At 48.2% G+C, this 22336-nt stretch overlaps 65 pseudogenes; all 65 read left to right on the top strand.

Annotated features, from left to right (window-relative positions):
- Positions 1-77: 77 nt before the first annotated feature.
- LOC143760675 (U2 spliceosomal RNA) lies at positions 78-253 on the top strand (annotated as a pseudogene).
- A 177-nt stretch (positions 254-430) lies between these two features.
- Positions 431-606, top strand: LOC143761466 (U2 spliceosomal RNA; annotated as a pseudogene).
- A 177-nt stretch (positions 607-783) lies between these two features.
- Positions 784-959, top strand: LOC143818702 (U2 spliceosomal RNA; annotated as a pseudogene).
- Positions 960-1136: 177 nt separating this feature from the next.
- Positions 1137-1312, top strand: LOC143761055 (U2 spliceosomal RNA; annotated as a pseudogene).
- A 177-nt stretch (positions 1313-1489) lies between these two features.
- Positions 1490-1665, top strand: LOC143761871 (U2 spliceosomal RNA; annotated as a pseudogene).
- A 177-nt stretch (positions 1666-1842) lies between these two features.
- Positions 1843-2018, top strand: LOC143759733 (U2 spliceosomal RNA; annotated as a pseudogene).
- A 177-nt stretch (positions 2019-2195) lies between these two features.
- Positions 2196-2371, top strand: LOC143761330 (U2 spliceosomal RNA; annotated as a pseudogene).
- Positions 2372-2464: 93 nt separating this feature from the next.
- LOC143761329 (U2 spliceosomal RNA) lies at positions 2465-2640 on the top strand (annotated as a pseudogene).
- A 93-nt stretch (positions 2641-2733) lies between these two features.
- Positions 2734-2909, top strand: LOC143760411 (U2 spliceosomal RNA; annotated as a pseudogene).
- A 177-nt stretch (positions 2910-3086) lies between these two features.
- On the top strand, positions 3087-3262 carry LOC143818901 (U2 spliceosomal RNA; annotated as a pseudogene).
- Positions 3263-3439: 177 nt separating this feature from the next.
- Positions 3440-3615, top strand: LOC143763180 (U2 spliceosomal RNA; annotated as a pseudogene).
- A 177-nt stretch (positions 3616-3792) lies between these two features.
- Positions 3793-3968, top strand: LOC143761455 (U2 spliceosomal RNA; annotated as a pseudogene).
- Positions 3969-4145: 177 nt separating this feature from the next.
- On the top strand, positions 4146-4321 carry LOC143818701 (U2 spliceosomal RNA; annotated as a pseudogene).
- Positions 4322-4498: 177 nt separating this feature from the next.
- LOC143761054 (U2 spliceosomal RNA) lies at positions 4499-4674 on the top strand (annotated as a pseudogene).
- Positions 4675-4851: 177 nt separating this feature from the next.
- Positions 4852-5027, top strand: LOC143761870 (U2 spliceosomal RNA; annotated as a pseudogene).
- A 177-nt stretch (positions 5028-5204) lies between these two features.
- LOC143759732 (U2 spliceosomal RNA) lies at positions 5205-5380 on the top strand (annotated as a pseudogene).
- A 177-nt stretch (positions 5381-5557) lies between these two features.
- On the top strand, positions 5558-5733 carry LOC143761328 (U2 spliceosomal RNA; annotated as a pseudogene).
- Positions 5734-5826: 93 nt separating this feature from the next.
- On the top strand, positions 5827-6002 carry LOC143761327 (U2 spliceosomal RNA; annotated as a pseudogene).
- Positions 6003-6095: 93 nt separating this feature from the next.
- Positions 6096-6271, top strand: LOC143760410 (U2 spliceosomal RNA; annotated as a pseudogene).
- A 177-nt stretch (positions 6272-6448) lies between these two features.
- On the top strand, positions 6449-6624 carry LOC143818900 (U2 spliceosomal RNA; annotated as a pseudogene).
- Positions 6625-6801: 177 nt separating this feature from the next.
- Positions 6802-6977, top strand: LOC143763179 (U2 spliceosomal RNA; annotated as a pseudogene).
- A 177-nt stretch (positions 6978-7154) lies between these two features.
- Positions 7155-7330, top strand: LOC143761444 (U2 spliceosomal RNA; annotated as a pseudogene).
- Positions 7331-7507: 177 nt separating this feature from the next.
- LOC143818700 (U2 spliceosomal RNA) lies at positions 7508-7683 on the top strand (annotated as a pseudogene).
- Positions 7684-7860: 177 nt separating this feature from the next.
- LOC143762823 (U2 spliceosomal RNA) lies at positions 7861-8036 on the top strand (annotated as a pseudogene).
- Positions 8037-8213: 177 nt separating this feature from the next.
- LOC143762304 (U2 spliceosomal RNA) lies at positions 8214-8389 on the top strand (annotated as a pseudogene).
- A 177-nt stretch (positions 8390-8566) lies between these two features.
- LOC143762264 (U2 spliceosomal RNA) lies at positions 8567-8743 on the top strand (annotated as a pseudogene).
- Positions 8744-8919: 176 nt separating this feature from the next.
- LOC143760027 (U2 spliceosomal RNA) lies at positions 8920-9095 on the top strand (annotated as a pseudogene).
- Positions 9096-9272: 177 nt separating this feature from the next.
- On the top strand, positions 9273-9448 carry LOC143818786 (U2 spliceosomal RNA; annotated as a pseudogene).
- A 176-nt stretch (positions 9449-9624) lies between these two features.
- LOC143763211 (U2 spliceosomal RNA) lies at positions 9625-9800 on the top strand (annotated as a pseudogene).
- A 177-nt stretch (positions 9801-9977) lies between these two features.
- Positions 9978-10153, top strand: LOC143761433 (U2 spliceosomal RNA; annotated as a pseudogene).
- A 177-nt stretch (positions 10154-10330) lies between these two features.
- LOC143818699 (U2 spliceosomal RNA) lies at positions 10331-10506 on the top strand (annotated as a pseudogene).
- Positions 10507-10683: 177 nt separating this feature from the next.
- On the top strand, positions 10684-10859 carry LOC143761053 (U2 spliceosomal RNA; annotated as a pseudogene).
- Positions 10860-11036: 177 nt separating this feature from the next.
- On the top strand, positions 11037-11212 carry LOC143761869 (U2 spliceosomal RNA; annotated as a pseudogene).
- Positions 11213-11389: 177 nt separating this feature from the next.
- LOC143762134 (U2 spliceosomal RNA) lies at positions 11390-11565 on the top strand (annotated as a pseudogene).
- Positions 11566-11742: 177 nt separating this feature from the next.
- On the top strand, positions 11743-11918 carry LOC143761587 (U2 spliceosomal RNA; annotated as a pseudogene).
- A 177-nt stretch (positions 11919-12095) lies between these two features.
- On the top strand, positions 12096-12272 carry LOC143762263 (U2 spliceosomal RNA; annotated as a pseudogene).
- A 176-nt stretch (positions 12273-12448) lies between these two features.
- On the top strand, positions 12449-12624 carry LOC143760026 (U2 spliceosomal RNA; annotated as a pseudogene).
- Positions 12625-12801: 177 nt separating this feature from the next.
- On the top strand, positions 12802-12980 carry LOC143762446 (U2 spliceosomal RNA; annotated as a pseudogene).
- Positions 12981-13154: 174 nt separating this feature from the next.
- Positions 13155-13330, top strand: LOC143760203 (U2 spliceosomal RNA; annotated as a pseudogene).
- Positions 13331-13507: 177 nt separating this feature from the next.
- On the top strand, positions 13508-13685 carry LOC143760522 (U2 spliceosomal RNA; annotated as a pseudogene).
- Positions 13686-13860: 175 nt separating this feature from the next.
- LOC143762774 (U2 spliceosomal RNA) lies at positions 13861-14036 on the top strand (annotated as a pseudogene).
- Positions 14037-14213: 177 nt separating this feature from the next.
- On the top strand, positions 14214-14389 carry LOC143761052 (U2 spliceosomal RNA; annotated as a pseudogene).
- A 177-nt stretch (positions 14390-14566) lies between these two features.
- On the top strand, positions 14567-14742 carry LOC143759731 (U2 spliceosomal RNA; annotated as a pseudogene).
- A 177-nt stretch (positions 14743-14919) lies between these two features.
- On the top strand, positions 14920-15095 carry LOC143761051 (U2 spliceosomal RNA; annotated as a pseudogene).
- Positions 15096-15272: 177 nt separating this feature from the next.
- On the top strand, positions 15273-15448 carry LOC143759730 (U2 spliceosomal RNA; annotated as a pseudogene).
- A 177-nt stretch (positions 15449-15625) lies between these two features.
- On the top strand, positions 15626-15801 carry LOC143761930 (U2 spliceosomal RNA; annotated as a pseudogene).
- A 177-nt stretch (positions 15802-15978) lies between these two features.
- On the top strand, positions 15979-16154 carry LOC143761049 (U2 spliceosomal RNA; annotated as a pseudogene).
- Positions 16155-16331: 177 nt separating this feature from the next.
- Positions 16332-16507, top strand: LOC143761383 (U2 spliceosomal RNA; annotated as a pseudogene).
- A 177-nt stretch (positions 16508-16684) lies between these two features.
- On the top strand, positions 16685-16860 carry LOC143761422 (U2 spliceosomal RNA; annotated as a pseudogene).
- Positions 16861-17037: 177 nt separating this feature from the next.
- Positions 17038-17213, top strand: LOC143818698 (U2 spliceosomal RNA; annotated as a pseudogene).
- Positions 17214-17390: 177 nt separating this feature from the next.
- LOC143761048 (U2 spliceosomal RNA) lies at positions 17391-17566 on the top strand (annotated as a pseudogene).
- A 177-nt stretch (positions 17567-17743) lies between these two features.
- LOC143761868 (U2 spliceosomal RNA) lies at positions 17744-17919 on the top strand (annotated as a pseudogene).
- Positions 17920-18096: 177 nt separating this feature from the next.
- Positions 18097-18272, top strand: LOC143759729 (U2 spliceosomal RNA; annotated as a pseudogene).
- Positions 18273-18449: 177 nt separating this feature from the next.
- LOC143761326 (U2 spliceosomal RNA) lies at positions 18450-18625 on the top strand (annotated as a pseudogene).
- A 93-nt stretch (positions 18626-18718) lies between these two features.
- Positions 18719-18894, top strand: LOC143761325 (U2 spliceosomal RNA; annotated as a pseudogene).
- Positions 18895-18987: 93 nt separating this feature from the next.
- Positions 18988-19163, top strand: LOC143760409 (U2 spliceosomal RNA; annotated as a pseudogene).
- Positions 19164-19340: 177 nt separating this feature from the next.
- On the top strand, positions 19341-19516 carry LOC143818899 (U2 spliceosomal RNA; annotated as a pseudogene).
- A 177-nt stretch (positions 19517-19693) lies between these two features.
- On the top strand, positions 19694-19869 carry LOC143763178 (U2 spliceosomal RNA; annotated as a pseudogene).
- Positions 19870-20046: 177 nt separating this feature from the next.
- On the top strand, positions 20047-20222 carry LOC143761411 (U2 spliceosomal RNA; annotated as a pseudogene).
- Positions 20223-20399: 177 nt separating this feature from the next.
- Positions 20400-20575, top strand: LOC143818696 (U2 spliceosomal RNA; annotated as a pseudogene).
- Positions 20576-20752: 177 nt separating this feature from the next.
- On the top strand, positions 20753-20928 carry LOC143761047 (U2 spliceosomal RNA; annotated as a pseudogene).
- Positions 20929-21105: 177 nt separating this feature from the next.
- Positions 21106-21281, top strand: LOC143761866 (U2 spliceosomal RNA; annotated as a pseudogene).
- Positions 21282-21458: 177 nt separating this feature from the next.
- On the top strand, positions 21459-21634 carry LOC143759728 (U2 spliceosomal RNA; annotated as a pseudogene).
- Positions 21635-21811: 177 nt separating this feature from the next.
- LOC143761324 (U2 spliceosomal RNA) lies at positions 21812-21987 on the top strand (annotated as a pseudogene).
- Positions 21988-22080: 93 nt separating this feature from the next.
- Positions 22081-22256, top strand: LOC143761323 (U2 spliceosomal RNA; annotated as a pseudogene).
- The last annotated feature ends 80 nt before the right edge of the window (positions 22257-22336 follow it).

Below are 22336 nucleotides of genomic sequence, written 5' to 3'. Positions count from 1 at the left end.
CAATCTTTTGATATGTCTCCACAGTGGGTTTCGGTTGTAGGCCTTGGTGCGGCCCAAGTGGCAAACCATTTCTGATCATCGCTTCTCGGCCAAATGGCTCAAGATCAAGCGTAGTGTCTGTTCTTATCTGATACGTCCCCTATTTGGGGACCATATATTAAATAGATTTTTGGAATAGGGAGCTGGAAATGGAGCTTGCTTTGTCACACGGAACCTTCACGTGCTGTCACAATGGGGATGGAGGGTGTGGTTATGCAGATTCAAAACGCGTTGTGCACTGCTTGAACACACGCACACCGCAAAACTGTCATCTACAGAGCTTCCAGAGTTTTTGGAAAATGTCTTCCCTGCGGCAATCTTTTGCTATGTCTCCACAGTGGGTTTCGGTTGTAGGCCTTGGTGCGGCCCAAGTGGCAAACCATTTCTGATCATCGCTTCTCGGCCAAATGGCTCAAGATCAAGTGTAGTGTCTGTTCTTATCTGATACGTCCCCTATTTGGGGACCATATATTAAATAGATTTTTGGAATAGGGAGCTGGAAATGGAGCTTGCTTTGTCGCACGGAACCTTCACGTGCTGTCACAATGGGGATGGAGGGTGTGGTTATGCAGATTCAAAACGCGTTGTGCACAGCTTGAACACACGCACACCGCAGAACTGTCATCTACAGAGCTTCCAGAGTTTCTGGAAAATGTCTTCCCTGCGGCAATCTTTTGCTATGTCTCCACAGTGGGTTTCGGTTGTAGGCCTTGGTGTGGCCCAAGTGGCAAACCATTTCTGATCATCGCTTCTCGGCCAAATGGCTCAAGATCAAGCGTAGTGTCTGTTCTTATCTGATACGTCCCCTATTTGGGGACCATATATTAAATGGATTTTTGGAATAGGGAGCTGGAAATGGAGCTTGCTTCGTCGCACGGAACCTTCACGTGCTGTCACAATGGGGATGGAGGGTGTGGTTATGCAGATTCAAAACGCGTTGTGCACAGCTTGAACACACGCACACCGCAGAACTGTCATCTACAGAGCTTCCAGAGTTTCTGGAAAATGTCTTCCCTGCGGCAATCTTTTGCTATGTCTCCACAGTGGGTTTCGGTTGTAGGCCTTGGTGCGGCCCAAGTGGCAAACCATTTCTGATCATCGCTTCTCGGCCAAATGGCTCAAGATCAAGCGTAGTGTCTGTTCTTATCTGATACGTCCCCTATTTGGGGACCATATATTAAATGGATTTTTGGAATAGGGAGCTGGAAATGGAGCTTGCTTTGTCACACGGAACCTTCACGTGCTGTCACAATGGGGATGGAGGGTGTGGTTATGCAGATTCGAAACGCGTTGTGCACAGCTTGAACACACGCACACCGCAGAACTGTCATCTACAGAGCTTCCAGAGTTTCTGGAAAATGTCTTCCCTGCGGCAATCTTTTGCTAAGTCTCCTCAGTGGGTTTCGGTTGTAGGCCTTGGTGCGGCCCAAGTGGCAAACCATTTCTGATCATCGCTTCTCGGCCAAATGGCTCAAGATCAAGCGTAGAGTCTGTTCTTATCTGATACGTCCCCTATTTGGGGACCATATATTAAATGGATTTTTGGAATAGGATGCTGGAAATGGAGCTTGCTTTGTCGCACGGAACCTTCACGTGCTGTCACAATGGGGATGGAGGGTGTGGTTATGCAGATTCAAAACGCGTTGTGCACAGCTTGAACACACGCACACCGCAGAACTGTCATCTACAGAGCTTCCAGAGTTTCTGGAAAATGTCTTCCCTGCGGCAATCTTTTGCTATGTCTCCACAGTGGGTTTCGGTTGTAGGCCTTGGTGCGGCCCAAATGGCGAACCATTTCTGATCATCGCTTCTCGGCCAAATGGCTCAAGATCAAGCGTAGTGTCTGTTCTTATCTGATACGTCCCCTATTTGGGGACCATATATTAAATAGATTTTTGGAATAGGGAGCTGGAAATGGAGCTTGCTTTGTCGCACGGAACCTTCACGTGCTGTCACAATGGGGATGGAGGGTGTGGTTATGCAGATTCAAAACGCATTGTGCACAGCTTGAACACACGCACACCGCAGAACTGTCATCTACAGAGCTTCCAGAGTTTCTGGAAAATGTCTTCCCTGCGGCAATCTTTTGCTATGTCTCCACAGTGGGTTTCGGTTGTAGGCCTTGGTGCGGCCCAAGTGGCAAACCATTTCTGATCATCGCTTCTCGGCCAAATGGCTCAAGATCAAGCGTAGTGTCTGTTCTTATCTGATACGTCCCCTATTTGGGGACCATATATTAAATAGATTTTTGGAATAGGGAGCTGGAAATGGAGCTTGCTTTGTCGCATGGAACCTTCACGTGCTGTCACAATGGGGATGGAGGGTGTGGTTATGCAGATTCAAAACGCATTGTGCACAGCTTGTCTCCACAGTGGGTTTCGGTTGTAGGCCTTGGTGCGGCCCAAGTGGCAAACCATTTCTGATCATCGCTTCTCGGCCAAATGGCTCAAGATCAAGCGTAGTGTCTGTTCTTATCTGATACGTCCCCTATTTGGGGACCATATATTAAATAGATTTTTGGAATAGGGAGCTGGAAATGGAGCTTGCTTTGTCGCATGGAACCTTCACGTGCTGTCACAATGGGGATGGAGGGTGTGGTTATGCAGATTCAAAACGCATTGTGCACAGCTTGTCTCCACAGTGGGTTTCGGTTGTAGGCCTTGGTGCGGCCCAAGTGGCAAACCATTTCTGATCATCGCTTCTCGGCCAAATGGCTCAAGATCAAGCGTAGTGTCTGTTCTTATCTGATACGTCCCCTATTTGGGGACCATATATTAAATAGATTTTTGGAATAGGGAGTTGGAAATGGAGCTTGCTTTGTCGCACGGAACCTTCACGTGCTGTCACAATGGGGATGGAGGGTGTGGTTATGCAGATTCAAAACGCGTTGTGCACAGCTTGAACACACGCACACCGCAGAACTATCATCTACAGAACTTCCAGAGTTTCTGGAAAATGTCTTCCCTGCGGCAATCTTTTGCTATGTCTCCACAGTGGGTTTCGGTTGTAGGCCTTGGTGCGGCCCAAGTGGCAAACCATTTCTGATCATCGCTTCTCGGCCAAATGGCTCAAGATCAAGCGTAGTGTCTGTTCTTATCTGATACGTCCCCTATTTGGGGACCATATATTAAATAGATTTTTGGAATAGGGAGCTGGAAATGGAGCTTGCTTTGTCGCACGGAACCTTCATGTGCTGTCACAATGGGGATGGAGGGTGTGGTTATGCAGATTCAAAACGCGTTGTGCACAGCTTGAACACACGCACACCGCAGAACTGTCATCGACAGAGCTTCCAGAGTTTCTGGAAAATGTCTTCCCTGCGGCAATCTTTTGCTATGTCTCCACAGTGGGTTTCGGTTTTAGGCCTTGGTGCGGCCCAAGTGGCAACCCATTTCTGATCATCGCTTGTCGGCCAAATGGCTCAAGTTTAAGCGTAGTGTCTGTTCTTATCTGATACGTCCCCTATTTGGGGACCATATATTAAATGGATTTTTGGAATAGGGAGCTGGAAATGGAGCTTGCTTTGTCACACGGAACCTTCACGTGCTGTCACAATGGGGATGGAGGGTGTGGTTATGCAGATTCAAAACGCGTTGTGCACAGCTTGAACACACGCACACCGCAGAACTGTCATCTACAGAGCTTCCAGAGTTTTTGGAAAATGTCTTCCCTGCGGCAATCTTTTGCTATGTCTCCACAGTGGGTTTCGGTTGTAGGCCTTGGTGCGGCCCAAGTGGCAAACCATTTCTGATCATCGCTTCTCGGCCAAATGGCTCAAGATCAAGTGTAGTGTCTGTTCTTATCTGATACGTCCCCTATTTGGGGACCATATATTAAATAGATTTTTGGAATAGGGAGCTGGAAATGGAGCTTGCTTTGTCGCACGGAACCTTCACGTGCTGTCACAATGGGGATGGAGGGTGTGGTTATGCAGATTCAAAACGCGTTGTGCACAGCTTGAACACACGCACACCGCAGAACTGTCATCTACAGAGCTTCCAGAGTTTCTGGAAAATGTCTTCCCTGCGGCAATCTTTTGCTATGTCTCCACAGTGGGTTTCGGTTGTAGGCCTTGGTGTGGCCCAAGTGGCAAACCATTTCTGATCATCGCTTCTCGGCCAAATGGCTCAAGATCAAGCGTAGTGTCTGTTCTTATCTGATACGTCCCCTATTTGGGGACCATATATTAAATGGATTTTTGGAATAGGGAGCTGGAAATGGAGCTTGCTTCGTCGCACGGAACCTTCACGTGCTGTCACAATGGGGATGGAGGGTGTGGTTATGCAGATTCAAAACGCGTTGTGCACAGCTTGAACACACGCACACCGCAGAACTGTCATCTACAGAGCTTCCAGAGTTTCTGGAAAATGTCTTCCCTGCGGCAATCTTTTGCTATGTCTCCACAGTGGGTTTCGGTTGTAGGCCTTGGTGCGGCCCAAGTGGCAAACCATTTCTGATCATCGCTTCTCGGCCAAATGGCTCAAGATCAAGCGTAGTGTCTGTTCTTATCTGATACGTCCCCTATTTGGGGACCATATATTAAATGGATTTTTGGAATAGGGAGCTGGAAATGGAGCTTGCTTTGTCACACGGAACCTTCACGTGCTGTCACAATGGGGATGGAGGGTGTGGTTATGCAGATTCGAAACGCGTTGTGCACAGCTTGAACACACGCACACCGCAGAACTGTCATCTACAGAGCTTCCAGAGTTTCTGGAAAATGTCTTCCCTGCGGCAATCTTTTGCTAAGTCTCCACAGTGGGTTTCGGTTGTAGGCCTTGGTGCGGCCCAAGTGGCAAACCATTTCTGATCATCGCTTCTCGGCCAAATGGCTCAAGATCAAGCGTAGAGTCTGTTCTTATCTGATACGTCCCCTATTTGGGGACCATATATTAAATGGATTTTTGGAATAGGATGCTGGAAATGGAGCTTGCTTTGTCGCACGGAACCTTCACGTGCTGTCACAATGGGGATGGAGGGTGTGGTTATGCAGATTCAAAACGCGTTGTGCACAGCTTGAACACACGCACACCGCAGAACTGTCATCTACAGAGCTTCCAGAGTTTCTGGAAAATGTCTTCCCTGCGGCAATCTTTTGCTATGTCTCCACAGTGGGTTTCGGTTGTAGGCCTTGGTGCGGCCCAAATGGCGAACCATTTCTGATCATCGCTTCTCGGCCAAATGGCTCAAGATCAAGCGTAGTGTCTGTTCTTATCTGATACGTCCCCTATTTGGGGACCATATATTAAATAGATTTTTGGAATAGGGAGCTGGAAATGGAGCTTGCTTTGTCGCACGGAACCTTCACGTGCTGTCACAATGGGGATGGAGGGTGTGGTTATGCAGATTCAAAACGCGTTGTGCACAGCTTGAACACACGCACACCGCAGAACTGTCATCTACAGAGCTTCCAGAGTTTCTGGAAAATGTCTTCCCTGCGGCAATCTTTTGCTATGTCTCCACAGTGGGTTTCGGTTGTAGGCCTTGGTGCGGCCCAAGTGGCAAACCATTTCTGATCATCGCTTCTCGGCCAAATGGCTCAAGATCAAGCGTAGTGTCTGTTCTTATCTGATACGTCCCCTATTTGGGGACCATATATTAAATAGATTTTTGGAATAGGGAGCTGGAAATGGAGCTTGCTTTGTCGCATGGAACCTTCACGTGCTGTCACAATGGGGATGGAGGGTGTGGTTATGCAGATTCAAAACGCATTGTGCACAGCTTGTCTCCACAGTGGGTTTCGGTTGTAGGCCTTGGTGCGGCCCAAGTGGCAAACCATTTCTGATCATCGCTTCTCGGCCAAATGGCTCAAGATCAAGCGTAGTGTCTGTTCTTATCTGATACGTCCCCTATTTGGGGACCATATATTAAATAGATTTTTGGAATAGGGAGCTGGAAATGGAGCTTGCTTTGTCGCATGGAACCTTCACGTGCTGTCACAATGGGGATGGAGGGTGTGGTTATGCAGATTCAAAACGCATTGTGCACAGCTTGTCTCCACAGTGGGTTTCGGTTGTAGGCCTTGGTGCGGCCCAAGTGGCAAACCATTTCTGATCATCGCTTCTCGGCCAAATGGCTCAAGATCAAGCGTAGTGTCTGTTCTTATCTGATACGTCCCCTATTTGGGGACCATATATTAAATAGATTTTTGGAATAGGGAGTTGGAAATGGAGCTTGCTTTGTCGCACGGAACCTTCACGTGCTGTCACAATGGGGATGGAGGGTGTGGTTATGCAGATTCAAAACGCGTTGTGCACAGCTTGAACACACGCACACCGCAGAACTATCATCTACAGAACTTCCAGAGTTTCTGGAAAATGTCTTCCCTGCGGCAATCTTTTGCTATGTCTCCACAGTGGGTTTCGGTTGTAGGCCTTGGTGCGGCCCAAGTGGCAAACCATTTCTGATCATCGCTTCTCGGCCAAATGGCTCAAGATCAAGCGTAGTGTCTGTTCTTATCTGATACGTCCCCTATTTGGGGACCATATATTAAATAGATTTTTGGAATAGGGAGCTGGAAATGGAGCTTGCTTTGTCGCACGGAACCTTCATGTGCTGTCACAATGGGGATGGAGGGTGTGGTTATGCAGATTCAAAACGCGTTGTGCACAGCTTGAACACACGCACACCGCAGAACTGTCATCGACAGAGCTTCCAGAGTTTCTGGAAAATGTCTTCCCTGCGGCAATCTTTTGCTATGTCTCCACAGTGGGTTTCGGTTTTAGGCCTTGGTGCGGCCCAAGTGGCAACCCATTTCTGATCATCGCTTGTCGGCCAAATGGCTCAAGTTTAAGCGTAGTGTCTGTTCTTATCTGATACGTCCCCTATTTGGGGACCATATATTAAATGGATTTTTGGAATAGGGAGCTGGAAATGGAGCTTGCTTTGTCACACGGAACCTTCACGTGCTGTCACAATGGGGATGGAGGGTGTGGTTATGCAGATTCAAAACGCGTTGTGCACAGCTTGAACACACGCACACCGCAGAACTGTCATCTACAGAGCTTCCAGAGTTTTTGGAAAATGTCTTCCTTGCGGCAATCTTTTGCTATGTCTCCACAGTGGGTTTCGGTTGTAGGCCTTGGTGCGGCCCAAGTGGCAAACCATTTCTGATCATCGCTTCTCGGCCAAATGGCTCAAGATCAAGTGTAGTGTCTGTTCTTATCTGATACGTCCCCTATTTGGGGACCATATATTAAATAGATTTTTGGAATAGGGAGCTGGAAATGGAGCTTGCTTTGTCGCACGGAACCTTCACGTGCTGTCACAATGGGGATGGAGGGTGTGGTTATGCAGATTCAAAACGCGTTGTGCACAGCTTGAACACACGCACACCGCAGAACTGTCATCTACAGAGCTTCCAGAGTTTCTGGAAAATGTCTTCCCTGCGGCAATCTTTTGCTATGTCTCCACAGTGGGTTTCGGTTGTAGGCCTTGGTGTGGCCCAAGTGGCAAACCATTTCTGATCATCGCTTCTCGGCCAAATGGCTCAAGATCAAGCGTAGTGTCTGTTCTTATCTGATACGTCCCCTATTTGGGGACCATATATTAAATGGATTTTTGGAATAGGGAGCTGGAAATGGAGCTTGCTTCGTCGCACGGAACCTTCACGTGCTGTCACAATGGGGATGGAGGGTGTGGTTATGCAGATTCAAAACGCGTTGTGCACAGCTTGAACACACGCACACCACAGAACTGTCATCTACAGAGCTTCCAGAGTTTCTGGAAAATGTCTTCCCTGCGGCAATCTTTTGCTATGTCTCCACAGTGGGTTTCGGTTGTAGGCCTTGGTGCGGCCCAAGTGGCAAACCATTTCTGATCATCGCATCTCGGCCAAATGGCTCAAGATCAAGCGTAGAGTCTGTTCTTATCTGATACGTCCCCTATTTGGGGACCATATATTAAATGGATTTTTGGAATAGGATGCTGGAAATGGAGCTTGCTTTGTCGCACGGAACCTTCACGTGCTGTCACAATGGGGATGGAGGGTGTGGTTATGCAGATTCAAAACGCGTTGTGCACAGCTTGAACACACGCACACCGCAGAACTGTCATCTACAGAGCTTCCAGAGTTTCTGGAAAATGTCTTCCCTGCGGCAATCTTTTGCTATGTCTCCACAGTGGGTTTCGGTTGTAGGCCTTGGTGCGGCCCAAATGGCAAACCATTTCTGATCATCGCTTCTCGGCCAAATGGCTCAAGATCAAGCGTAGAGTCTGTTCTTATCTGATACGTCCCCTATTTGGGGACCATATATTAAATGGATTTTTGGAATAGGGAGCTGGCAATGGAGCTTGCTTTGTCACTTGGAACCTTCACGTGCTGTCACAATGGGGATGGAGGGTGTGGTTATGCAGATTCGAAACGCGTTGTATACAGCTTGAACACACGCACACCGCAGAACTGTCATCTACAGAGCTTCCAGAGTTTCTGGAAAATGTCTTCCCTGCGGCAATCTTTTGCTATGTCTCCACAGTGGGTTTCGGTTGTAGGCCTTGGTGCGGCCCAAGTGGCAAACCATTTCTGATCATCGCTTCTCGGCCAAATGGCTCAAGATCAAGCGTAGTGTCTGTTCTTATCTGATACGTACCCTATTTGGGGACCATATATTAAATAGATTTTTGGAATAGGGAACTGGAAATGGAGCTTGCTTTGTCGCACGGAACCTTCACTTGCTGTCACAATGGGGATGGAGGGTGTGGTTATGCAGATTCAAAACGCGTTGTGCACAGCTTGAACACACGCACACCGCAGAACTGTCATCTACAGAACTTCCAGAGTTTCTGGAAAATGTCTTCCCTGCGGCAATCTTTTGCTATGTCTCCACAGTGGGTTTCGGTTGTAGGCCTTGGTGCGGCCCAAGTGGCACACCATTTCTGATCATCGCTTCTCGGCCAAATGGCTCAAGATCAAGCGTAGTGTCTGTTCTTATCTGATACGTCCCCTATTTGGGGACCATATATTAAATGGATTTTTGGAATAGGGAGCTGGAAATGGAGCTTGCTTTGTCGCACGGAACCTTCACGTGCTGTCACAATGGGGATGGAGGGTGTGGTTATGCAGATTCAAAACGCGTTGTGCACAGCTTGAACACACGCACACCGCAGAACTGTCATCTACAGAACTTCCAGAGTTTCTGGAAAATGTCTTCCCTGCGGCAATCTTTTGCTATGTCTCCACAGTGGGTTTCGGTTGTAGGCCTTGGTGCGGCCCAAGTGGCAAACCATTTCTGATCATCGCTTCTCGGCCAAATGGCTCAAGATCAAGCGTAGTGTCTGTTCTTATCTGATACGTCCCCTATTTGGGGACCATATATTAAATAGATTTTTGGAATAGGGAGCTGGAAATGGAGCTTGCTTTGTCGCACGGAACCTTCATGTGCTGTCACAATGGGGATGGAGGGTGTGGTATGCAGATTCAAAACGCGTTGTGCACAGCTTGAACACACGCACACCGCAGAACTGTCATCGACAGAGCTTCCAGAGTTTCTGGAAAATGTCTTCCCTGCAGCAATCTTTTGCTATGTCTCCACAGTGGGTTTCGGTTTTAGGCCTTGGTGCGGCCCAAGTGGCAACCCATTTCTGATCATCGCTTCTCGGCCAAATGGCTCAAGTTTAAGCGTAGTGTCTCTTCTTATCTGATACGTCCCCTATTTGGGGACCATATATTAAATGGATTTTTGGAATAGGGAGCTGGAAATGGAGCTTGCTTTGTCACACGGAACCTTCACGTGCTGTCACAATGGGGATGGAGGGTGTGGTTATGCAGATTCAAAACGCGTTGTGCACAGCTTGAACACACGCACACCGCAGAACTGTCATCTACAGAGCTTCCAGAGTTTTTGGAAAATGTCTTCCCTGCGGCAATCTTTTGCTATGTCTCCACAGTGGGTTTCGGTTGTAGGCCTTGGTGCGGCCCAAGTGGCAAACCATTTCTGATCATCGCTTCTCGGCCAAATGGCTCAAGATCAAGTGTAGTGTCTGTTCTTATCTGATACGTCCCCTATTTGGGGACCATATATTAAATAGATTTTTGGAATAGGGAGCTGGAAATGGAGCTTGCTTTGTCGCACGGAACCTTCACGTGCTGTCACAATGGGGATGGAGGGTGTGGTTATGCAGATTCAAAACGCGTTGTGCACAGCTTGAACACACGCACACAGCAGAACTGTCATCTACAGAGCTTCCAGAGTTTCTGGAAAATGTCTTCCCTGCGGCAATCTTTTGCTATGTCTCCACAGTGGGTTTCGGTTGTAGGCCTTGGTGTGGCCCAAGTGGCAAACCATTTCTGATCATCGCTTCTCGGCCAAATGGCTCAAGATCAAGCGTAGTGTCTGTTCTTATCTGATACGTCCCCTATTTGGGGACCATATATTAAATGGATTTTTGGAATAGGGAGCTGGAAATGGAGCTTGCTTCGTCGCACGGAACCTTCACGTGCTGTCACAATGGGGATGGAGGGTGTGGTTATGCAGATTCAAAACGCGTTGTGCACAGCTTGAACACACGCACACCACAGAACTGTCATCGACAGAGCTTCCAGAGTTTCTGGAAAATGTCTTCCCTGCGGCAATCTTTTGCTATGTCTCCACAGTGGGTTTCGGTTGTAGGCCTTGGTGCGGCCCAAGTGGCAAACCATTTCTGATCATCGCTTCTCGGCCAAATGGCTCAAGATCAAGCGTAGTGTCTGTTCTTATCTGATACGTCCCCTATTTGGGGACCATATATTAAATGGATTTTTGGAATAGGGAGCTGGAAATGGAGCTTGCTTTGTCACACGGAACCTTCACGTGCTGTCACAATGGGGATGGAGGGTGTGGTTATGCAGATTCGAAACGCGTTGTGCACAGCTTGAACACACGCACACCGCAGAACTGTCATCTACAGAGCTTCCAGAGTTTCTGGAAAATGTCTTCCCTGCGGCAATCTTTTGCTAAGTCTCCACAGTGGGTTTCGGTTGTAGGCCTTGGTGCGGCCCAAGTGGCAAACCATTTCTGATCATCGCTTCTCGGCCAAATGGCTCAAGATCAAGCGTAGAGTCTGTTCTTATCTGATACGTCCCCTATTTGGGGACCATATATTAAATGGATTTTTGGAATAGGATGCTGGAAATGGAGCTTGCTTTGTCGCACGGAACCTTCACGTGCTGTCACAATGGGGATGGAGGGTGTGGTTATGCAGATTCAAAACGCGTTGTGCACAGCTTGAACACACGCACACCGCAGAACTGTCATCTACAGAGCTTCCAGAGTTTCTGGAAAATGTCTTCCCTGCGGCAATCTTTTGCTATGTCTCCACAGTGGGTTTCGGTTGTAGGCCTTGGTGCGGCCCAAATGGCAAACCATTTCTGATCATCGCTTCTCGGCCAAATGGCTCAAGATCAAGCGTAGAGTCTGTTCTTATCTGATACGTCCCCTATTTGGGGACCATATATTAAATGGATTTTTGGAATAGGGAGCTGGCAATGGAGCTTGCTTTGTCGCACGGAACCTTCACGTGCTGTCACAATGGGGATGGAGGGTGTGGTTATGCAGATTCGAAACGCGTTGTATACAGCTTGAACACACGCACACCGCAGAACTGTCATCTACAGAGCTTCCAAAGTTTCTGGAAAATGTCTTCCCTGCGGCAATCTTTTGCTATGTCTCCACAGTGGGTTTCGGTTGTAGGCCTTGGTGCGGCCCAAGTGGCAAACCATTTCTGATCATCGCTTCTCGGCCAAATGGCTCAAGATCAAGCGTAGAGTCTGTTCTTATCTGATACGTCCCCTATTTGGGGACCATATATTAAATGGATTTTTGGAATAGGGAGCTGGAAATGGAGCTTGCTTTGTCGCACGGAACCTTCACGTGCTGTCACAATGGGGATGGAGGGTGTGGTTATGCAGATTCAAAACGCGTTGTGCACAGCTTGAACACACGCACACCGCAGAACTGTCATCTACAGAGCTTCCAGAGTTTCTGGAAAATGTCTTCCCTGCGGCAATCTTTTGCTATGTCTCCACAGTGGGTTTCGGTTGTAGGCCTTGGTGCGGCCCAAGTGGCAAACCATTTCTGATCATCGCTTCTCGGCCAAATGGCTCAAGATCAAGCGTAGTGTCTGTTCTTATCTGATACGTACCCTATTTGGGGACCATATATTAAATAGATTTTTGGAATAGGGAACTGGAAATGGAGCTTGCTTTGTCGCACGGAACCTTCACTTGCTGTCACAATGGGGATGGAGGGTGTGGTTATGCAGATTCAAAACGCGTTGTGCACAGCTTGAACACACGCACACCGCAGAACTGTCATCTACAGAACTTCCAGAGTTTCTGGAAAATGTCTTCCCTGCGGCAATCTTTTGCTATGTCTCCACAGTGGGTTTCGGTTGTAGGCCTTGGTGCGGCCCAAGTGGCACACCATTTCTGATCATCGCTTCTCGGCCAAATGGCTCAAGATCAAGCGTAGTGTCTGTTCTTATCTGATACGTCCCCTATTTGGGGACCATATATTAAATGGATTTTTGGAATAGGGAGCTGGAAATGGAGCTTGCTTTGTCGCACGGAACCTTCACGTGCTGTCACAATGGGGATGGAGGGTGTGGTTATGCAGATTCAAAACGCGTTGTGCACAGCTTGAACACACGCACACCGCAGAACTGTCATCTACAGAGCTTCCAGAGTTTCTGGAAAATGTCTTCCCTGCGGCAATCTTTTGCTATGTCTCCACAGTGGGTTTCAGTTGTAGGCCTTGGGGCGGCCCAAGTGGCAAACCATTTCTGATCATCGCTTCTCGGCCAAATGGCTCAAGATCAAGCGTAGTGTCTGTTCTTTTCGGATACGTCCCCTATTTGGGGACCATATATTAAATGGATTTTTGGAATAGGGAGCTGGAAATGGAGCTTGCTTTGTCACACGGAACCTTCACGTGCTGTCACAATGGGGATGGAGGGTGTGATTATGCAGATTCAAAACGCGTTGTGCACAGCTTGAACACACGCACACCGCAGAACTGTCATCGACAAAGCTTCCAGAGTTTCTGGAAAATGTCTTCCCTGCGGCAATCTTTTGCTATGTCTCCACAGTGGGTTTCGGTTGTAGGCCTTGGTGCGGCCCAAGTGGCAAACCATTTCTGATCATCGTTTCTCGGCCAAATGGCTCAAGATCAAGCGTAGTGTCTGTTCTTATCTGATACGTCCCCTATTTGGGGACCATATATTAAATAGATTTTTGGAATAGGGAGCTGGAAATGGAGCTTGCTTTGTCGCACAGAACCTTCACGTGCTGTCACAATGAGGATGGAGGGTGTGGTTATGCAGATTCAAAATGCGTTGTGCACAGCTTGAACACACGCACACCGCAGAACTGTCATCTACAGAGCTTCCAGGGTTTCTGGAAAATGTCTTCCCTGCGGCAATCTTTTGCTATGTCTCCACAGTGGGTTACGGTTGTAGGCCTTGGTTAGGCCTAAGTGGCAAACCATTTCTGATCATCGCTTCTCTGCCAAATGGCTCAAGATCAAGCGTAGTGTCTGTTCTTATCTGATACGTCCCCTATTTGGGGACCATATATTAAATGGATTTTTGGAAAACGGAGCTGGAAATGGAGCTTGCTTCGTCGGACGGAACCTTCACATGCTGTCACAATGGGGATGGAGGGTGTGGTTATGCAGATTCAAAACGCGTTGTGCACAGCTTGAACACACGCACACCGCAGAACTGTCATCGACAGAGCTTCCAGAGTTTCTGGAAAATGTCTTCCCTGCGGCAATCTTTTGCTATGTCTCCACAGTGGGTTTCGGTTGTAGGCCTTGGTGCGGCCCAAGTGGCAAACCATTTCTGATCATCGCTTCTTGGCCAAATGGCTCAAGATCAAGCGTAGTGTCTGCTCTTATCTGATATGTCCCCTATTTGGGGACCATATATTAAATAGATTTTTGGAATAGGGAGCTGGAAATGGAGCATGCTTTGTCGCACGGAACCTTCACGTGCTGTCACAATGGGGATGGAGGGTGTGGTTATGCAGATTCAAAACGCGTTGTGCACAGCTTGAACACACGCACACCGCAGAACTATCATCTACAGAACCTCCAGAGTTTCTGGAAAATGTCTTCCCTGCGGCAATCTTTTGCTATGTCTCCACAGTGGGTTTCGGTTGTAGGCCTTGGTGCGGCCCAAGTGGCAAACCATTTCTGATCATCGCTTCTCGGCCAAATGGCTCAAGATCAAGCGTAGTGTCTGTTCTTATCTGATACGTCCCCTATTTGGGGACCATATATTAAATGGATTTTTGGAATAGGGAGCTGGAAATGGAGCTTGCTTTGTCACACGGAACCTTCACGTGCTGTCACAATGGGGATGGAGGGTGTGGTTATGCAGATTCAAAACGCGTTGTGCACAGCTTGAACACACGCACACTGCAGAACTGTCATCGACAGAGCTTCCAGAGTTTCTGGAAAATGTCTTCCCTGCGGCAATCTTTTGCTATGTCTCCACAGTGGGTTTCGGTTGTAGGCCTTGGTGCGGCCCAAGTGGCAAACCATTTCTGATCATCGCTTCTCGGCCAAATGGCTCAAGATCAAGCGTAGTGTCTGTTCTTATCTGATACGTCCCCTATTTGGGGACCATATATTAAATAGATTTTTGGAATAGGGAGCTGGAAATGGAGCTTGCTTTGTCGCACGGAACCTTCACGTGCTGTCACAATGGGGATGGAGGGTGTGGTTATGCAGATTCAAAACGCGTTGTGCACAGCTTGAACACACGCACACCGCAGAACTGTCATCGACAGAGCTTCCAGAGTTTCTGGAAAATGTCTTCCCTGCGGCAATCTTTTGCTATGTCTCCACAGTGGGTTTCGGTTTTAGGCCTTGGTGCGGCCCAAGTGGCAAACCATTTCTGATCATCGCTTCTCGGCCAAATGGCTCAAGATCAAGCGTAGTGTCTGTTCTTATCTGATACGTCCCCTATTTGGGGACCATATATTAAATGGATTTTTGGAATAGGGAGCTGGAAATGGAGCTTGCTTTGTCACACGGAACCTTCACGTGCTGTCACAATGGGGATGGAGGGTGTGGTTATGCAGATTCAAAACGCGTTGTGCACAGCTTGAACACACGCACACCGCAGAACTGTCATCTACAGAGCTTCCAGAGTTTTTGGAAAATGTCTTCCCTGCGGCAATCTTTTGCTATGTCTCCACAGTGGGTTTCGGTTGTAGGCCTTGGTGCGGCCCAAGTGGCAAACCATTTCTGATCATCGCTTCTCGGCCAAATGGCTCAAGATCAAGCGTAGTGTCTGTTCTTATCTGATACGTCCCCTATTTGGGGACCATATATTAAATAGATTTTTGGAATAGGGAGCTGGAAATGGAGCTTGCTTTGTCGCACGGAACCTTCACGTGCTGTCACAATGGGGATGGAGGGTGTGGTTATGCAGATTCAAAACGCGTTGTGCACAGCTTGAACACACGCACACCGCAGAACTGTCATCGACAGAGCTTCCAGAGTTTCTGGAAAATGTCTTCCCTGCGGCAATCTTTTGCTATGTCTCCACAGTGGGTTTCGGTTTTAGGCCTTGGTGCGGCCCAAGTGGCAAACCATTTCTGATCATCGCTTCTCGGCCAAATGGCTCAAGATCAAGCATAGTGTCTGTTCTTATCTGATACGTCCCCTATTTGGGGACCATATATTAAATGGATTTTTGGAAAACGGAGCTGGAAATGGAGCTTGCTTTGTCGCACGGAACCTTCACGTGCTGTCACAATGGGGATGGAGGGTGTGGTTATGCAGATTCAAAACGCGTTGTGCACAGCTTGAACACACGCACACCGCAGAACTGTCATCTACAGAGCTTCCAGAGTTTCTGGAAAATGTCTTCCCTGCGGCAATCTTTTGCTATGTCTCCACAGTGGGTTTCGGTTTTAGGCCTTGGTGCGGCCCAAGTGGCAAACCATTTCTGATCATCGCTTCTCGGCCAAATGGCTCAAGATCAAGCGTAGTGTCTGTTCTTATCTGATACGTCCCCTATTTGGGGACCATATATTAAATGGATTTTTGGAATAGGGAGCTGGAAATGGAGCTTGCTTTGTCACACGGAACCTTCACGTGCTGTCACAATGGGGATGGAGGGTGTGGTTATGCAGATTCAAAACGTGTTGTGCACAGCTTGAACACACGCACACCGCAGAACTGTCATCTACAGAGCTTCCCGAGTTTTTGGAAAATGTCTTCCCTGCGGCAATCTTTTGCTATGTCTCCACAGTGGGTTTCGGTTGTAGGCCTTGGTGCGGCCCAAGTGGCAAACCATTTCTGATCATCGCTTCTCGGCCAAATGGCTCAAGATCAAGCGTAGTGTCTGTTCTTATCTGATACGTCCCCTATTTGGGGACCATATATTAAATAGATTTTTGGAATAGGGAGCTGGAGATGGAGCTTGCTTTGTCACACGGAACCTTCACGTGCTGTCACAATGGGGATGGAGGGTGTGGTTATGCAGATTCAAAACGCGTTGTGCACTGCTTGAACACACGCACACCGCAAAACTGTCATCTACAGAGCTTCCAGAGTTTTTGGAAAATGTCTTCCCTGCGGCAATCTTTTGCTATGTCTCCACAGTGGGTTTCGGTTGTAGGCCTTGGTGCGGCCCAAGTGGCAAACCATTTCTGATCATCGCTTCTCGGCCAAATGGCTCAAGATCAAGTGTAGTGTCTGTTCTTATCTGATACGTCCCCTATTTGGGGACCATATATTAAATAGATTTTTGGAATAGGGAGCTGGAAATGGAGCTTGCTTTGTCGCACGGAACCTTCACGTGCTGTCACAATGGGGATGGAGGGTGTGGTTATGCAGATTCAAAACGCGTTGTGCACAGCTTGAACACACGCACACCGCAGAACTGTCATCTACAGAGCTTCCAGAGTTTCTGGAAAATGTCTTCCCTGCGGCAATCTTTTGCTATGTCTCCACAGTGGGTTTCGGTTGTAGGCCTTGGTGTGGCCCAAGTGGCAAACCATTTCTGATCATCGCTTCTCGGCCAAATGGCTCAAGATCAAGCGTAGTGTCTGTTCTTATCTGATACGTCCCCTATTTGGGGACCATATATTAAATGGATTTTTGGAATAGGGAGCTGGAAATGGAGCTTGCTTCGTCGCACGGAACCTTCACGTGCTGTCACAATGGGGATGGAGGGTGTGGTTATGCAGATTCAAAACGCGTTGTGCACAGCTTGAACACACGCACACCGCAGAACTGTCATCTACAGAGCTTCCAGAGTTTCTGGAAAATGTCTTCCCTGCGGCAATCTTTTGCTATGTCTCCACAGTGGGTTTCGGTTGTAGGCCTTGGTGCGGCCCAAGTGGCAAACCATTTCTGATCATCGCTTCTCGGCCAAATGGCTCAAGATCAAGCGTAGTGTCTGTTCTTATCTGATACGTCCCCTATTTGGGGACCATATATTAAATGGATTTTTGGAATAGGGAGCTGGAAATGGAGCTTGCTTTGTCACACGGAACCTTCACGTGCTGTCACAATGGGGATGGAGGGTGTGGTTATGCAGATTCGAAACGCGTTGTGCACAGCTTGAACACACGCACACCGCAGAACTGTCATCTACAGAGCTTCCAGAGTTTCTGGAAAATGTCTTCCCTGCGGCAATCTTTTGCTAAGTCTCCACAGTGGGTTTCGGTTGTAGGCCTTGGTGCGGCCCAAGTGGCAAACCATTTCTGATCATCGCTTCTCGGCCAAATGGCTCAAGATCAAGCGTAGAGTCTGTTCTTATCTGATACGTCCCCTATTTGGGGACCATATATTAAATGGATTTTTGGAATAGGATGCTGGAAATGGAGCTTGCTTTGTCGCACGGAACCTTCACGTGCTGTCACAATGGGGATGGAGGGTGTGGTTATGCAGATTCAAAACGCGTTGTGCACAGCTTGAACACACGCACACCGCAGAACTGTCATCTACAGAGCTTCCAGAGTTTCTGGAAAATGTCTTCCCTGCGGCAATCTTTTGCTATGTCTCCACAGTGGGTTTCGGTTGTAGGCCTTGGTGCGGCCCAAATGGCGAACCATTTCTGATCATCGCTTCTCGGCCAAATGGCTCAAGATCAAGCGTAGTGTCTGTTCTTATCTGATACGTCCCCTATTTGGGGACCATATATTAAATAGATTTTTGGAATAGGGAGCTGGAAATGGAGCTTGCTTTGTCGCACGGAACCTTCACGTGCTGTCACAATGGGGATGGAGGGTGTGGTTATGCAGATTCAAAACGCGTTGTGCACAGCTTGAACACACGCACACCGCAGAACTGTCATCTACAGAGCTTCCAGAGTTTCTGGAAAATGTCTTCCCTGCGGCAATCTTTTGCTATGTCTCCACAGTGGGTTTCGGTTGTAGGCCTTGGTGCGGCCCAAGTGGCAAACCATTTCTGATCATCGCTTCTCGGCCAAATGGCTCAAGATCAAGCGTAGTGTCTGTTCTTATCTGATACGTCCCCTATTTGGGGACCATATATTAAATAGATTTTTGGAATAGGGAGCTGGAAATGGAGCTTGCTTTGTCGCATGGAACCTTCACGTGCTGTCACAATGGGGATGGAGGGTGTGGTTATGCAGATTCAAAACGCATTGTGCACAGCTTGTCTCCACAGTGGGTTTCGGTTGTAGGCCTTGGTGCGGCCCAAGTGGCAAACCATTTCTGATCATCGCTTCTCGGCCAAATGGCTCAAGATCAAGCGTAGTGTCTGTTCTTATCTGATACGTCCCCTATTTGGGGACCATATATTAAATAGATTTTTGGAATAGGGAGCTGGAAATGGAGCTTGCTTTGTCGCATGGAACCTTCACGTGCTGTCACAATGGGGATGGAGGGTGTGGTTATGCAGATTCAAAACGCATTGTGCACAGCTTGTCTCCACAGTGGGTTTCGGTTGTAGGCCTTGGTGCGGCCCAAGTGGCAAACCATTTCTGATCATCGCTTCTCGGCCAAATGGCTCAAGATCAAGCGTAGTGTCTGTTCTTATCTGATACGTCCCCTATTTGGGGACCATATATTAAATAGATTTTTGGAATAGGGAGTTGGAAATGGAGCTTGCTTTGTCGCACGGAACCTTCACGTGCTGTCACAATGGGGATGGAGGGTGTGGTTATGCAGATTCAAAACGCGTTGTGCACAGCTTGAACACACGCACACCGCAGAACTATCATCTACAGAACTTCCAGAGTTTCTGGAAAATGTCTTCCCTGCGGCAATCTTTTGCTATGTCTCCACAGTGGGTTTCGGTTGTAGGCCTTGGTGCGGCCCAAGTGGCAAACCATTTCTGATCATCGCTTCTCGGCCAAATGGCTCAAGATCAAGCGTAGTGTCTGTTCTTATCTGATACGTCCCCTATTTGGGGACCATATATTAAATAGATTTTTGGAATAGGGAGCTGGAAATGGAGCTTGCTTTGTCGCACGGAACCTTCATGTGCTGTCACAATGGGGATGGAGGGTGTGGTTATGCAGATTCAAAACGCGTTGTGCACAGCTTGAACACACGCACACCGCAGAACTGTCATCGACAGAGCTTCCAGAGTTTCTGGAAAATGTCTTCCCTGCGGCAATCTTTTGCTATGTCTCCACAGTGGGTTTCGGTTTTAGGCCTTGGTGCGGCCCAAGTGGCAACCCATTTCTGATCATCGCTTGTCGGCCAAATGGCTCAAGTTTAAGCGTAGTGTCTGTTCTTATCTGATACGTCCCCTATTTGGGGACCATATATTAAATGGATTTTTGGAATAGGGAGCTGGAAATGGAGCTTGCTTTGTCACACGGAACCTTCACGTGCTGTCACAATGGGGATGGAGGGTGTGGTTATGCAGATTCAAAACGCGTTGTGCACAGCTTGAACACACGCACACCGCAGAACTGTCATCTACAGAGCTTCCAGAGTTTTTGGAAAATGTCTTCCCTGCGGCAATCTTTTGCTATGTCTCCACAGTGGGTTTCGGTTGTAGGCCTTGGTGCGGCCCAAGTGGCAAACCATTTCTGATCATCGCTTCTCGGCCAAATGGCTCAAGATCAAGTGTAGTGTCTGTTCTTATCTGATACGTCCCCTATTTGGGGACCATATATTAAATAGATTTTTGGAATAGGGAGCTGGAAATGGAGCTTGCTTTGTCGCACGGAACCTTCACGTGCTGTCACAATGGGGATGGAGGGTGTGGTTATGCAGATTCAAAACGCGTTGTGCACAGCTTGAACACACGCACACCGCAGAACTGTCATCTACAGAGCTTCCAGAGTTTCTGGAAAATGTCTTCCCTGCGGCAATCTTTTGCTATGTCTCCACAGTGGGTTTCGGTTGTAGGCCTTGGTGTGGCCCAAGTGGCAAACCATTTCTGATCATCGCTTCTCGGCCAAATGGCTCAAGATCAAGCGTAGTGTCTGTTCTTATCTGATACGTCCCCTATTTGGGGACCATATATTAAATGGATTTTTGGAATAGGGAGCTGGAAATGGAGCTTGCTTCGTCGCACGGAACCTTCACGTGCTGTCACAATGGGGATGGAGGGTGTGGTTATGCAGATTCAAAACGCGTTGTGCACAGCTTGAACACACGCACACCGCAGAACTGTCATCTACAGAGCTTCCAGAGTTTCTGGAAAATGTCTTCCCTGCGGCAATCTTTTGCTATGTCTCCACAGTGGGTTTCGGTTGTAGGCCTTGGTGCGGCCCAAGTGGCAAACCATTTCTGATCATCGCTTCTCGGCCAAATGGCTCAAGATCAAGCGTAGTGTCTGTTCTTATCTGATACGTCCCCTATTTGGGGACCATATATTAAATGGATTTTTGGAATAGGGAGCTGGAAATGGAGCTTGCTTTGTCACACGGAACCTTCACGTGCTGTCACAATGGGGATGGAGGGTGTGGTTATGCAGATTCGAAACGCGTTGTGCACAGCTTGAACACACGCACACCGCAGAACTGTCATCTACAGAGCTTCCAGAGTTTCTGGAAAATGTCTTCCCTGCGGCAATCTTTTGCTAAGTCTCCACAGTGGGTTTCGGTTGTAGGCCTTGGTGCGGCCCAAGTGGCAAACCATTTCTGATCATCGCTTCTCGGCCAAATGGCTCAAGATCAAGCGTAGAGTCTGTTCTTATCTGATACGTCCCCTATTTGGGGACCATATATTAAATGGATTTTTGGAATAGGATGCTGGAAATGGAGCTTGCTTTGTCGCACGGAACCTTCACGTGCTGTCACAATGGGGATGGAGGGTGTGGTTATGCAGATTCAAAACGCGTTGTGCACAGCTTGAACACACGCACACCGCAGAACTGTCATCTACAGAGCTTCCAGAGTTTCTGGAAAATGTCTTCCCTGCGGCAATCTTTTGCTATGTCTCCACAGTGGGTTTCGGTTGTAGGCCTTGGTGCGGCCCAAATGGCGAACCATTTCTGATCATCGCTTCTCGGCCAAATGGCTCAAGATCAAGCGTAGTGTCTGTTCTTATCTGATACGTCCCCTATTTGGGGACCATATATTAAATAGATTTTTGGAATAGGGAGCTGGAAATGGAGCTTGCTTTGTCGCACGGAACCTTCACGTGCTGTCACAATGGGGATGGAGGGTGTGGTTATGCAGATTCAAAACGCGTTGTGCACAGCTTGAACACACGCACACCGCAGAACTGTCATCTACAGAGCTTCCAGAGTTTCTGGAAAATGTCTTCCCTGCGGCAATCTTTTGCTATGTCTCCACAGTGGGTTTCGGTTGTAGGCCTTGGTGCGGCCCAAGTGGCAAACCATTTCTGATCATCGCTTCTCGGCCAAATGGCTCAAGATCAAGCGTAGTGTCTGTTCTTATCTGATACGTCCCCTATTTGGGGACCATATATTAAATAGATTTTTGGAATAGGGAGCTGGAAATGGAGCTTGCTTTGTCGCATGGAACCTTCACGTGCTGTCACAATGGGGATGGAGGGTGTGGTTATGCAGATTCAAAACGCATTGTGCACAGCTTGTCTCCACAGTGGGTTTCGGTTGTAGGCCTTGGTGCGGCCCAAGTGGCAAACCATTTCTGATCATCGCTTCTCGGCCAAATGGCTCAAGATCAAGCGTAGTGTCTGTTCTTATCTGATACGTCCCCTATTTGGGGACCATATATTAAATAGATTTTTGGAATAGGGAGCTGGAAATGGAGCTTGCTTTGTCGCATGGAACCTTCACGTGCTGTCACAATGGGGATGGAGGGTGTGGTTATGCAGATTCAAAACGCATTGTGCACAGCTTGTCTCCACAGTGGGTTTCGGTTGTAGGCCTTGGTGCGGCCCAAGTGGCAA

This window comes from Ranitomeya variabilis, chromosome 3 (assembly GCF_051348905.1).
Source record: "Ranitomeya variabilis isolate aRanVar5 chromosome 3, aRanVar5.hap1, whole genome shotgun sequence".
Lineage (NCBI taxonomy): Eukaryota > Metazoa > Chordata > Amphibia > Anura > Dendrobatidae > Ranitomeya > Ranitomeya variabilis.
The sequence above is the reverse complement of the archived record's forward strand: the minus strand, read 5'-3'. Positions and strand labels throughout refer to the sequence as shown.